Source organism: Mercenaria mercenaria, chromosome 13 (genome assembly GCF_021730395.1).
Source record: "Mercenaria mercenaria strain notata chromosome 13, MADL_Memer_1, whole genome shotgun sequence".
In the NCBI taxonomy this organism is placed as follows: Eukaryota; Metazoa; Mollusca; class Bivalvia; order Venerida; family Veneridae; genus Mercenaria; species Mercenaria mercenaria.
The window spans coordinates 13,219,306-13,233,441 of record NC_069373.1 but is presented as its reverse complement, the minus strand read 5'-3'; positions in this window follow the sequence as shown (position 1 = coordinate 13,233,441).

Sequence of the window (14,136 nt, the reverse complement as noted above, 5' to 3'; positions counted from 1 at the left end):
GCCAAGATCATTCTAGAATACCAGATTTACCATTGTTCCTTAGTTCGTCTAGGGATTCTGACGAACCTCTGACGGATGAGAATAAAATAACTATACTCTTCAGAGACTACCTGCAGAAGGCTAAGAACACATATAAAAGAATAAAAGTGCGTTTTGTTGTTGACAGAATTATTTTACCGCCGGGATGTAGAGTTTCATTATTTAATGTAAACGATTTCATTTGTCAACATTTTGTTATTGCAGACTTGTTATAAATGTTCTTAGAAACCTATAAGGAATTACTACTTGGAAGAAATCACAGAATTAAGTGTAATATTGTCACATTTTCTGACTTTGAAATATGATGTTTTCCCATTATAAAACTAGCGAGCAATTAATGCTGTCTATCATGTCGGTGTTATTATTTTGATATTGTGTTGTACCTCTGGATGTTTGACTGTCTAATACGAACAAACAAGCATGTTACACATTCAACAATCTTAAAATTATCGAATGTAGAATGAAACCTTGTAATTTCGTGCATGATAAAATGATATTTTTAAATGCAAGTGATTTCCTGTGTTCAGATAAAATTTTAAATGTTAAAAGTTAACGCAACGCACCAATGCAACTTGTTGACAGGAACTTTTGGATCTCCTGAGACTATATTTTCTTCAATAGTGACACATTTGTAAATTTCAATTACTGTTGAAATTGAGAGTGCTAAAATCAACAGTGAAGATTAAACAGCAAAGAATATAATTTTTATTGCTCGGTATTTTGAATGGAGTGTTCTAAAACCTATAGGCAAGATTACATTTTGTATTACATATCCCTGTAGGTGCTGAAAATGGTGTGCTAAAATCCATTAGGAAGATTTAATGTCATGTTATGTATACTTAGGCACTTCAAATTGAATTATAATTAGATTATATTTCATATCCTCAGGCTATTTACAACAAAAGAAACTAAATGTGCAACGAGGATGAGAAGAATCAAACCTAAATACAATGTTGAAATCATCTCCAAATATTGATTTCCCGCCTAACCCAATATTTAAACAGTCCGCACCTGGGCAAAAATACATTAAAACGATTACAAGGTCATTTCAACTCTACCTTTTGCACCATTTGTTGATAGTTACGTGGTTTGAAAGCAATCTGCGCCCCCCCCCCCCACCCCCGCCCCATGGCCTCACGTATATGCATACTGGCTGATCAACGGTTGAGACTGACTCATGAATTTTAAAACTAGTTAAACTTTTCTTTATTTCGCCTGAAAGTGAGAGACATCTGTGTACATAAACAACATAAAAATACTTTTTAGCTTGAGATTCCGTGAATCGATAGAACCACCGGACCAACCCGTGCGTCGGCGTCCCGATTTATGTAAGCTGGTATTTCAGTAACTAATTGTGGGAATAGATTTAAACTTCACACACCTGTCCAATGCGTTGAGCTGACATGCATTCCACAAGTTACATAACTCTCTATTGCATTTTCACAAAATTGTACCCCTTTTTCAACTTTTATTTTAATTCATTTTACAAGGATGTTGAAAAGCCGAGCGTTGCTGTCATCCGATAGCACCTGCTCTTTACGCAGAGATTTAACATGACATTAAATACATTTTAACGTTTGCAGTTAGATAATCTATTTGTCTAAACGTGATAATATTTGTTGATTGCGGCACTTAGCATTTAAACCATTTTACAAGCAGTCCTAAGATACACAGATTCTTTTCTTTTGATTTTCTTTTGATGTGTTATCTTTTATACTAGGAGAGGTAACATCCAGTGGTTAAAACATCCGAGGCAATGCAATTTATAGTAATTTACAATGGATTGATGTAATTATACAATATAAGCTTAAATCTATTGTCCATTTTATGCGCCCGTTTGACAAACGGACGTATTATGTGATGACGGGGGTCTGTCCGTCATAATTCGTGTCTGGAGCATAACTTTATAACCATAAAAGGTATTGACTTTAAATTTGGCGTATATGCAGATGGCGGTGAGACGATGTGCAGAGCACTTTAACTACCTTTGTAGGTCAAAGGTTAAGGTCAATGTCAGAAACTGAGCTAAAAGATCAAAGTGTCAATAATATTTTGTGTCTGGAGCATAACTAAATAACCATGCAAGGTATTGACTTCAGGCTTGGCATGTAGAGCTCAAACATGTCAAACCTGTCCCTCATATTTCGTGTTTGGAGCATAACGTATTAGCCATTGAAGGTTTTGACTCCAAACTTGGTATGTATGTAGGTAGTGATAAGGCGATATGCAGAGAATATGAACCTGGTCTGTAGGTTTAAGGTCAAGGTCACAAATTGAGCTTAAAGGTTAAACCTGTCCGTCATATTTAGAGTGTGTGAATGTGTGTGTGTGTGTGTGTGTGCGTGTGTGTGTGTGTGTATGTGTGTTCGGGTTTAACGCCTTTTTCAACAATTTTTTCAGTCATATAAACGACAGTGTCTACTTGTAGCAGTGAGCACAATGCCCAACTTTATAGTGCTGCCTCACTGGAATATCACGCCGTAGACACGTGGCATGATACCCCGCCCAGTCACATTATACTGACACCGGACTGATCAGTCCTAGCACTATCCCCTTAATGCTGAGTGCCAAGCGAGGAAGCTGCTAGTACCATTTTTATTTACGTATTTGGTATAACGCGACCGGGGATCGAACCCACGACCTCCCGCACTCGAAGCGGACGCTCTACCACTAGGCTTCCGAGGCGATGTTCGGAGCATAACTTATTAACCATTCTTGAAAGGCATTGACTTCAAACTTGGGATGTAGGTAGGGGATAATGACACGGTGAGCAGGGTGATAGGTCAAAGGTCAAATCTGCACATCATATTTCGTGTTCAGAGCAGAACTTAAAATATTAAAGGTATTGACATGAAATTTGGAAGATTGGCAGTAGGTGATGAGATGATTTGCAGACTGCAACAATCTACATTACAACCTCTTCCCCATTTAACCACTCCCCCATTTCCTGTTTAGTTTTATCATTTGTAGCGTAACGTTATGTTTTTCCTCAGAATGTCTTATTTCAGCCGAGAAGTATACTAAAAGGAACGAAGAGAAACTATCAAGGTATTTGATTTTTATTGAGTTTTACATCTTAAACGATACGTAATCAATGCGTGAATCGCGAGTTGTTATTCATAGCGCGAAGGTCATCTGGTATCAGGGGTGTGGGGGGGGGGGGGGGGGGGGGGGGGGGGGGGTTAGTACCAATTTGTTACTCTAGTTACCTCCCCTGACGGTCCATCCACTGAGTCGCAAGCAACGGCTATTTAAAATCAGCGTAATTAAGGTAGTTCAGTCTGTCAGGCATGACTGCTACCCATGTATATTTAATGACGAAAAGAAAAATATTCATTAGACTGAAATGGAATGAAAGTGATGATTATGTCATGAGTTGGACAAGGGCTGGGGGAGGTGGAGATTGTTGGCATGGGTAAAATAACTGGAAACGCAAGTGCACTGTGCATAAAATTATCTTAAAAAGTAGAATTGCTGGGTTAGGCTCATAGAGTATTTTCGGTTTGTTTTATGTTTACTTGCAGGCCCCAGGATTTTCCCCGGTCTGAAATGAGCATAGACAACAAACATGAATTAGAAAATTAACGTGCTAGTGTTGAATAGGTTAAAAGTGCTAGTTACTTTCTTGCCCACTATTTACAGTTCTAGACAAATTGAAAGTTTCTGGTATAAATACGGAAGTGTACTTTATTTCATCCATGTAATATTAATTTCTGGCTGCTTTCAAACATAATCGGTTATAAATTTAAAAGAGCGAGGGTTATATGACATACTGAGGACAGACCCATATCATTAATTACTGACAGTTACAAAGATGTAGCCTTAAAACAGATATAAAAGAGTATGTATTTTGAAGAAAAAAAATCCATTAATTATACGCCGCCCTGGTGGATGTCTCTGTTCCTACCCAAACATCGTCTTAGTCATGAACACTGCTTACCGTATCTTAGTCAATGATAGTGATTGGAAATTTCGTATGTTTCAAAGCGTTAAGTAATAATATTAAGTAAAATAGGAAGACTTTCATAAAGAATGTAACATGTACGAGAGTTAGAAAGGTATCATCTTTCCCGCTTTGTGCAAGTACGTGACAAATTAATACTTCAATCGACATCAAAGAAAGCGTGAAGAATTTCTAAAACTCTTAATGTGAAATAATTGGCTTCTAAAAGGTTACGGCAACTTGAAACAGCTTTCAAGGAGAAAAATTTGAGATGAAAATCCGACGCAAAGTCTCAATATAATACACCAGTGTTGGTTCAACTGTAAATTTAAATTCCCTTGATAGTACCAGTAATTTTCAATATTCTATTTAGATATGCTATTTCTGCGAGATCGTTTAATTCAATTATTTTTCGTTATTACGGAATCCTGTTTCCGCCATCGACTTCCCTACCAGATAGAAAAGCGACTACACGAAATAATGCATTAAATATCTATTTGTCGTGCTGCAAATTGAAGTTTTTGCCACAATTTTGACTTCTCGACTTAAAATTAAGCATGAACAGTAGAAGTTTTAAAGAGCTAATGACAGCTTCACACTGCAAGATATTCCCCTGAAAAGGTAGAAGTTTAGGCGCGTCAACTTGTGGACTAAATTTTTAGTGCGAAGAGTAAAAATCTTGATGTCTCAACGTCTATACTTTTCGTGTTAGAGATAGTTTGTGCATCAAGTTGAAATTAGAGCTCTTAACGTGAAATTGTCACGGTAGAATGAAATTTGGCAGGACCATAATATTCGGGTGGTATTTTTTACGATTTCTTCGACTCACCGGTAAAATGGCGGGTTTCGGAGACGAGCATGTACTTTGAATAAGTTGACATCAAGAGCTTTTATTTTGCTTTGTTGTACATGAAATTTAGAAATTACTTAAACTTTTCAATTTTTCGAGGGGATAGCTAAGCTCAAGAATTTCTACTTAAATTCTACTTTTCATGCTAAATTTAAGGCCGAGAGGCTGAAATTTGCGCCACAAATTTCTTGTCAAAAACTTAAAGTTTTCGACTTTCCGTGGTAAATTTAGTAAATTTTCGGATTCTCCAACACAATAATATGACGACAGTGCCTCAAATAGCATACTTGAAAATGATTTATCTAATCTTGAAATTCTATCCTAAACCAGCTGATAACGTAACTAAGCTATATAAAAATATCGATTCGTCTGAGTCTCTTCAAAACACGTAATAAAATGTGGAGCATCCCTCACACTCCCTAGTTAGTGTAACTCTAATTAAGAATAATATATAGCAGAAACATAACCTTAACATATCAAAACATTACGATTGGGTCAATTTTACGAGGGCGTAGACCGAATGAATTATACACGGCGGCATATAACCGATTCGTATTGTTGAGATATGTGAATACATGGTTTTACTAAATATTATTTAATTCTAATATGACTTTAATGTAAACAAGTTGATAGAACAGGCAAGCACAATTTTATGGCGCATGTATGGCGCCAAATATTAACTATTTTAATAAAAAGACGTTTTAGAATCGAAATAATATAACAGAACGGTGTTACTATTAAATTCGCACACACAATGTATAGATTATTAGGCTACCGAATAACTCATTACACGTTTACGTACTCCAAAGTTATTCCGCGGCCCGTGTTTTAACACACGCGTTGACGTCACGTCGACCAACTATATTCACACATGCGCCAAATAAAATAGTGCTTTCCTCTTACATAAAATACATGTAAGAATCGCAATGATATATAATAGAACTAAGTTTAAAAATATCTCAACAATACGAATCAGTTACATGCTGCGTGTATAATTCACTCGGGCTAGGCCCTCGTGGACGTATTCTGCACTCGCATAACCTCTTCGTATCATTTCTGTACGTTAAAACATTATTCTGCTATATGTTATTTCTTAAATAATGTTTAATGGATTCTATTATCCCAGAGGACCGGAAAACCAACAACACTGAATCCAAACACGAGATCGTCTAATATCACTGTGTATTTGAGTCCCTTTAAAGCTGATGTTGGGTAGACGTGATGTTAGTTGTGTAATTAATAATTTCTCAATCTCTGCTTGTAAAACCAATTTACTTCTATGGCGGACGCGACATATTCCAAAAGTAAACGTTTTATACTTTGTATTTTGATTCAAATGCAAATTTTAACGCGATCTGTCTTTAGGAAAGTAGTCGGCGCATTTTAGTTCAATCCATAAAACACAAAAGTCTGTGTATACTTTCATGATAGAAATAATCATACTGAGCAAACACCTGTATTTACCTATAAAACTGAGCTCGAAGATCAGTTTCAAAAACACAATATTATAGGGTTATTATAATAAGAGCTCGATCTGGGATGCTGTATTCGGCTGGAGTGTAGTTTGCCAGATGTCAGAGTGTGATCCGTCCTTGCAAAATCCACGATAGCCGATTACAAAATTCCAGATCTAGCTACTATTGTGATGACCCCGTTATTATATACCTCCACCTTTTTGTTTGTTGTTTTGTTAAAGAACGAAGTCTTAAATGTTTGTCGATGTTAAAATAGAAATGAATGAACTGTTTGTATGCACTTTTTATAGAACTGTGTCAGGTCATGCATATTAAATGAAAGTAGTCCAGCAACATTCAATACAAAAGGTACAATACGGTTCATATTTACTTGTGAAATACAAGCTGTATTTTGACAGAATTTATATAGGTATATTATAAATATCAACCACTGATTGTTCTTTCCGAGGTGTGTCGTCTTTTTATATGGAGCTATAACTAACTAACCAAGTACCTGATATCAAAAACTTGTATTTATATATCGTAAACAGCCCATTAACGTTATTTTGGTAGATTTATTTACTGTTTCATGGCAATCATACTCCTTATTTACGCCTCGTTCTGAAAAAATCGAAAACGAGACTCTTAACGCAACGCGTAATGTAAACAATGGCGTCTGTCAACAAAGGCCTCAGGTATCCAGGTTGGACAAATAATTTAGCAGCTATACCAAATATTTCAATGTGTGACGTGGTTTCAATCATTCAAAAACATTCTAAAGTACCGAACAAACACCTTTCAAAGGGCTACAAATTTTTCAATGGATCGTACATTCACGATCTTTCAGGTATGTATTCCGGTTGGAAACGATTGAAGTTCTGAACACACTCCGTGTATTATTTGCACATTAAAAAAAACGCAAATTCTTTCTTTTATTACTTCAATTTTATTGTTTTCAACATACAACGCACGAATTTAATATTAAATTTCGTTTCATTGAATGTTTTACGATCTATATCGTTACCGAAATGTAGCCATTACCATTACCCACACCCATTACCCCACCCACACTCTTGAGACAGTAATTTCTGTTTAGGTTATTGTTGTTCCGTGTGATATTCTTTATTGAAATTTGTGTATTAAGATATACCTATTTTTATATTTCCAATTAAAGTTAATGCAGAAGGGTGCAGTGTGAGATGTAAATGCTTCAGGTCAATGAAAAAGAATTAATCTCCATGGTCAATAGAAGCAAGTTAAATTTCATATAAGATTACATACACTTTTAGAAAATTTAGGGACATAAGTAGATCTATTCAGTCACACACTGATACATAAAAGAACACTCTGATAACTTCATGTTGTTCCAAACCTTTTCTTCTTAAATAATTTTTAAGATAAAACAAGTACACTTATTGAATGTCTTGTTGGTCATTTGTTTATAAATACTATTGTCCTTAGTGTAAACAAGACTTCAGAAATAAATATTAAAAGAGTGATAAAATAATTGTCCGGCATAACTTATATTGAACTATTGACCGGTCAATAGCATAAAATATGAACTGGTGATTTATGTAAAATAGTCGCATAATAATAATTATTACCGTTATAACCTCTTTCAAGGACATTACTGGTTCAAATGTGCTGGTGTATCAAAACTAAAAATTAGGCGCATGAACAAACATGCGTGTTATACTAGTATATAGAGATAACATTAGCTATGTATAGCTATTGACCACTTTATCATGTACACTGTTTGTGTAAACCTAGATTTTTTTGAGTTATATTTAACCTTAACTCTTCTTTTATAGATCACTCTTCTGAATACCAAGGAGCTTTGAAACCAGTTGCGTGGTTGTGGTGCAGGGAAAGCGTCCTGTGCTCATGTTGCAGCACTTGTCTACCAGTTAGCTCACTACAAAACGCTCAAAACGAAGGCAGCGCCTGATATAATATCCAAGACATCTTGTCCCCAACAGTGACAGGTGCCTCCAAGAACTCATAGAATTAAACCTAGGGACCTGATAGATGTAAAATTTGTTATACCAAAGGCAAATGCTAAGAATTCTGAATCATGTGTATGTAGCACTCTGTATAATCCAGTGAAAACTGAATTTCCAGATATGTCACTTATTTCTGGTTGGCAGAATATAGTGCCACTGCACGACGACAAACTACAGCTACTACAAGTTCTGCCAGACAACCTTGAAGCAATAGAGATGAAAGAGACAGCTTTCGGTAGCGTGTTGTTTGGCAGTAGCTTGTATCATCAGTTACCTGAACCAAAGTCAATTCGTTAACAGCTAGGATGAAGCAGAGAATACCTGAATTGAATTTACCCTTTGTCTATTAAAAGTGTCACGCCACCAGTACCAAACTGTAACTTTATAAATTAAAAAAGAAACACACACACACACACACGCACGCATGCACGCACACGCACACGCACACGCACACGCACACGCACACACACACACACACGCAAGCAAACAATCTCCATGCAAATCAAATCAAACCTCCACTGTGAAATATCAACATTCACCACTTTTACTTTATAAATGTCTCACTTATAAATTGCGCTACTGATAATATATTTCTGTTCTATTTGTAACACATTTTTACGCCAAATTATTAAAATATATGTATGAGAAATAATATAGAAGTGTGCCTCAAATCTATAGATGAACACCACAAGACCTCACACGAAGTTATCCAGCTTGAAAGCAGTGATGTAACCATGGCCTGGAATTCCTTATCATCGACAGATCTAATATAATCTAAATGGTCAATGTGAATGGAGACATGCTAAATTAGAAAAGGAATAAAATGAAAGATTCTATGATTATCACAAGTACACTTCTGACTTTGGTTGCGGGTAACCGCCCCCAACCCGAATAGCTTGTCATTCAAATGACGTTTTAATTGTTGCCTGTGAAGTTTGTCGAATCCCGGGCAACAGCAAGCTTAGTCCTGCTGCGCCGAAAGAGTGATGGCTGAAAGTTTGACTACACACAACGCCCCGTGAATATAATAGTACGCATCCGAAAGATAAACAATTTGATACACGAGCAATCTAACACGTTATCAATAATTATTATCTACATTTTTAAGGATACACAACAAATATTTACTAGTACCTATTTTGTGCGTTTTCATTTCCAGCGCGTCTCAATGCCGTTTGACACTATTTCAGTAATGAATAGGGAAATAAATCGTGTCATGTATATTCAACTCCAATCAGATACAGAAAATATTCAGTTAATCCAGCCGTTTTTCTATTGCTGAAATAGCGAGACTTTATAAGTAAAAAAGCTCACAATAGATCATTTGAGAATGAATATTCTGAAGTTTTTTTTTATTCTGTGATATACAGGAAAAAAACTGTAATATTTGTTGCAGCAACAATACGTCAGTAAACATTTTTTGACAGTCTGAATCAATTTTATATCAATTTACATACTTAAATGTAAACAATATTCCTTCCATCGGTTGAAACCAGACAATATAAGATAAAACAGATCCTCTTAAATCTTTATTACAACAAAATGGCATTTTAATATAATAACATTCAAAAGCCAGACAGCTTTATCCTTCCACAGACAAGTTCGTACTTTAAAAATAGAATGGTTAAATGTTGAGTAGAAAACTGAAGCTTTAAACTTTAAGAAAAGTACACAGAATCTACCGCTGGTTTTGATACAAAAATCCATACCGTACCTAAAAGGCTAGGAGAAAAGTTATATTATGACTGACATAATGTTGTTATAATTCACAATATGGGATTGGATCCACAGAATCAAAGGTAATCAATATATTTTGTCATACATTTACTTTTTATCAAGTTAACATATCTAAGTTATACTAAATTTTGTCACATATCTATTGTTTCTAATTTCTGACAATTTCGTCCTCTCGTTGTGTCTTGGGACTTACAAGAAAATGCATCTAGCCTTACGTGTTAGGAACTCATATCCCTTTTTGTTGTATCAGCATCTTATATTTACTGATCACCGATGCACACACAACAGTCACTAGGTAATATAAAATGATTTCGCATAAACGTCTTCAAAAGTATGAACAACGGCGTTATTTCATGTAATTTACGACAAAAATTGTTGATGAAGAACTGACCTAAAATTAGTCACTGGGTCTGTTATAGAAAATATATACAGCTAGCGTAAATGGACGGACGAAATATGCGCTCCAGGAAGTAAAACGAAACGAAAAGAAATAAAAAGTGTTCTCTTTTAGAGACGATTCGTCAGCTTAATGTAGGATGGGATGTGTTTTGTCCAAGAAAATTAGCTTTCACATGTATCTAACAATAATAATTCAGTATATACTTCGTAAATATAGTCCTACAATGATAATAATTTCATGATTACTATGAAACTGCACGTTTCTGCACGTTATTTCATTATCGGAGGCTACAGTTGCCGCCGCAAAGTGATTGTAGGACACATACGTTTGTAAGTGTGGCTCTCAAGTGTACACAAAAGAAAATTGAACAGAACACTTTATACTATTTTAACTTTGAGTTAGGATATAAGCCTAGAATGCTTATTTTCAATGTTACTGCAAAGTTATTAGGTATACAGTAATTATAGACCGGGCAATAAAACAGACTAAATTATATTACCTCCAAGAGTGACCGTGACATTTGAGCTAAGAGTCCCAGACCTGCACCGGACATATTCTCTTCGTTTGCTTGATGGTTTGCAAATTGCTAAGTTACTTGAAAATCCATTTATGCATAAGAGTTATAGACTGGACAAAACTATGAACTTATACTGACACCGGGCTCAGCAGTTCTAGCAGTATTCTTGTAATGTTGAGCGCCAAGCGAGAAAGCTTCTAGTACTACTTTTTACGTCTTTGGTATGATTCGGCCAGGGAGCGAAACCACTAGGCTTCCGAGACAGTGTTTTACCACCCATAGGAGACTTTGCAATTATATATCATTTGAAGATTGGCACTTAATGATTTAATGATGTAAGTATGTTATACGTCCACCGTTGTAATATTAAATTATTTTCTTACAAACATCGATTTTGTAAGCTGAAGTGATAATCTAATTTTTGTATTTAATTAACAATACACCTATAAAAGGTAATTTTAATGGCATGCTCATGAAATATTCAATACTGTGTAATTGGTTGTTCAGTAATAAGTTACAACAAGACGTCAGATGAAAGGGAAAGCTTCGTGACTTCTAAATGATTGACCTGCGATTTGATTTGGATGCGCAACCAAAGTGAATGTAGCAGACGCCATACAACACAAGGTACTTCGCTGGGGCTTAAAACAAAGAAACCAAGAAAACACCAGGGATATAGAAGGAGCAGCCAGTACCACAGGAAGTGGTCGAACCCCATGTGATATCATTTAAGAAACGATATACAGTGTCGTGAAGTATCGTTCGGCTTGTTTGTTTGTTTGTTTTGGGTTTAACGCCGTTTTTAACAGTATTTCAGTCATGTAACGGCGGGCAGTTAACCTAACCAGTGCTCCTGGATTCTGTACCAGTACAAACCTGTTCTGCGCAAGTAACTGCCAACTTCCCCACATGAATTATCAGAGGTGGAGGACGAATGATTTCAAACACAATGCCTTTTATCAAATCGTCACTGAGAACATACGCACCGCCCGTGGATCGAACTCGCAACCCCGCGATCCGTAGACCAACGCTCTCCCTACTGAGCTCAGCGGGCGGGCTCGTTCGGCTCGAGTCAGTTATTCATCGTATACACGGAACCACAAACTACGTACATAGCCTAGTTCTTTAGTTGTTTCAAACTGCACAATAACCATTTAGCATAATTGTGGAACGTCTAGACTGCCTTGACATAATATTTTTTTTATTTTATTACGTAGTTATTCCAGATTGTGTTGTGCTTTTGCTAGTTTGTGCTGTACAATTAACACTTGGTCATGTGCATTTTCCAATATATTCGGTATAAATTATAATTTGTTATGTAGATAAATCAGTTTGTTATGTACATTTACTAGTTTGTCCGGTACATTTCTTAGTTTGTGTTGTGCATTTACTAGTTTGTTATGTACAATTAATAGTTTGTTATGTGCATTTTCCAAAAATTATATTCGGTACAAATAACAATTTGTTATATAGATAAAACCTATTCGGTACAAATTATAATTTGTTATGTAGATAAAACAGTTTGTTATGTACTTAGAATAGTTTGTCCAGTACATTTCTTAGTTTGTGCTGTCCAATTGATAGTTCGTCATGTGCATTTTCTAGTATATTCGGTACAAATTATAATTTGTTATGTAGATAAAACAGTTTGTTATGTACATTTATTAGTTTATCCGGTACGTTTTTTAGTTTGTGTTGTGCATTTAGTAGTTTGTTCTGTACAATTAATAGTTTGTCATGTGCATTTTCCAATATATTCGGTAGAAATTATAATTTGTTATGTAGATAAAACAGTTTGTTATGTACATTTGCTAGTTTGTCCGAGTTTGTGCTGTCCAATTAACGTACCGGACAAACTAATAAATGTACATAACAAACTGCTTTATCTAGAAGACAAATTATGATTTGTACCGAATATACTGGAAAATGCACGAAACGAACTATAATTGGACAGCACAAACTAGTGAATGTACAGCAAAAACTAAGATATGTACCTGACAAACTAGTTAATGTACACAACAAATTGCTTTATCTACGTAACATATTATGATTTGTAGAGAATATATTGAAAATGGCACATGACGAACTAAACATTATCATGCAAAGGCAGTTTAGGCGTTCCATACATAATTATTTTAAACTATTCTTCATCACCGTTGGTTAAAATGCAATATAAATGGATGGGCTACTGTGAATTGTACACGCCCTTGTAGTGATTCGCCGCGTGATAGCTACGTAAACAATATGCACAAACATTAAATAACAAGAAACTATCCTTTGTTTTATTTGTATAGCTTGATGCAACCGTATGTAGTCAGCATGTTACAGTTTGTACTCAGCATGTTGTATTGTATTCAGAATGTCACACTTTGTAATTAACCCCAAAAAAGTTTTATTTTTATAGCTCTGTGTTAACCCTTAGCCTGCTGGCGGCAAGTGATTCTGCCTTTGCGACCAGTGCACACCTAGATCCGTGTAGGCTGATCATGGTCTGCACTGTTCGCCATTCAGTCAGTATCTTTTAGGTAAGCACCCCTTTTAATAGTTAATGATACAGTCCAAATTTATAGATGGACAAGTTCATTATAGAAATTTTGCAGGATAAGGGTTAAACACGAATACATTTTTCATAGTGAAATTAGGGACTTTAGTGACTTTCAATTTGTCTCCCTTATTGGATTATGTCCAAGATAATAAAATTGTAAGTTGGTCCGATCATTTGGAATCCTCTGACTTTAGCGCTGTTTTGTTTATGACATATTTCAGTTCTAAGGTGTGAGATATCTTGCATATTTGTTAAATTAAATGTCTGGAATGTCAAAATTAAGACACTTGTGTGTTTATAGAATACGAAGATGAAGGCATTATTAGATAATAGTCATGGTGATCAATATCTTAGCTTCATTTACACCATATTGTTACAAATAACATAGCGATAACAACAGAGTAATTCAAATGAAAGGACCTACTTACTTTAAGAGAGTATGAAAGGGAGATAACTGAACAAAGTCTCGCATTAAAGACACAAGGCAACACAATTTTTAACAATTACTATTAATATCGTTGCTAACACTGAAACTTGAAATAATTTATTTGTAAGACAAGACTGACTGATGAGTTATATAACTCTGTATTTCAATACCTATGATCAGGCATCGACTGAAATAAATTCAGGCAATGAGTTTAAGAAAAA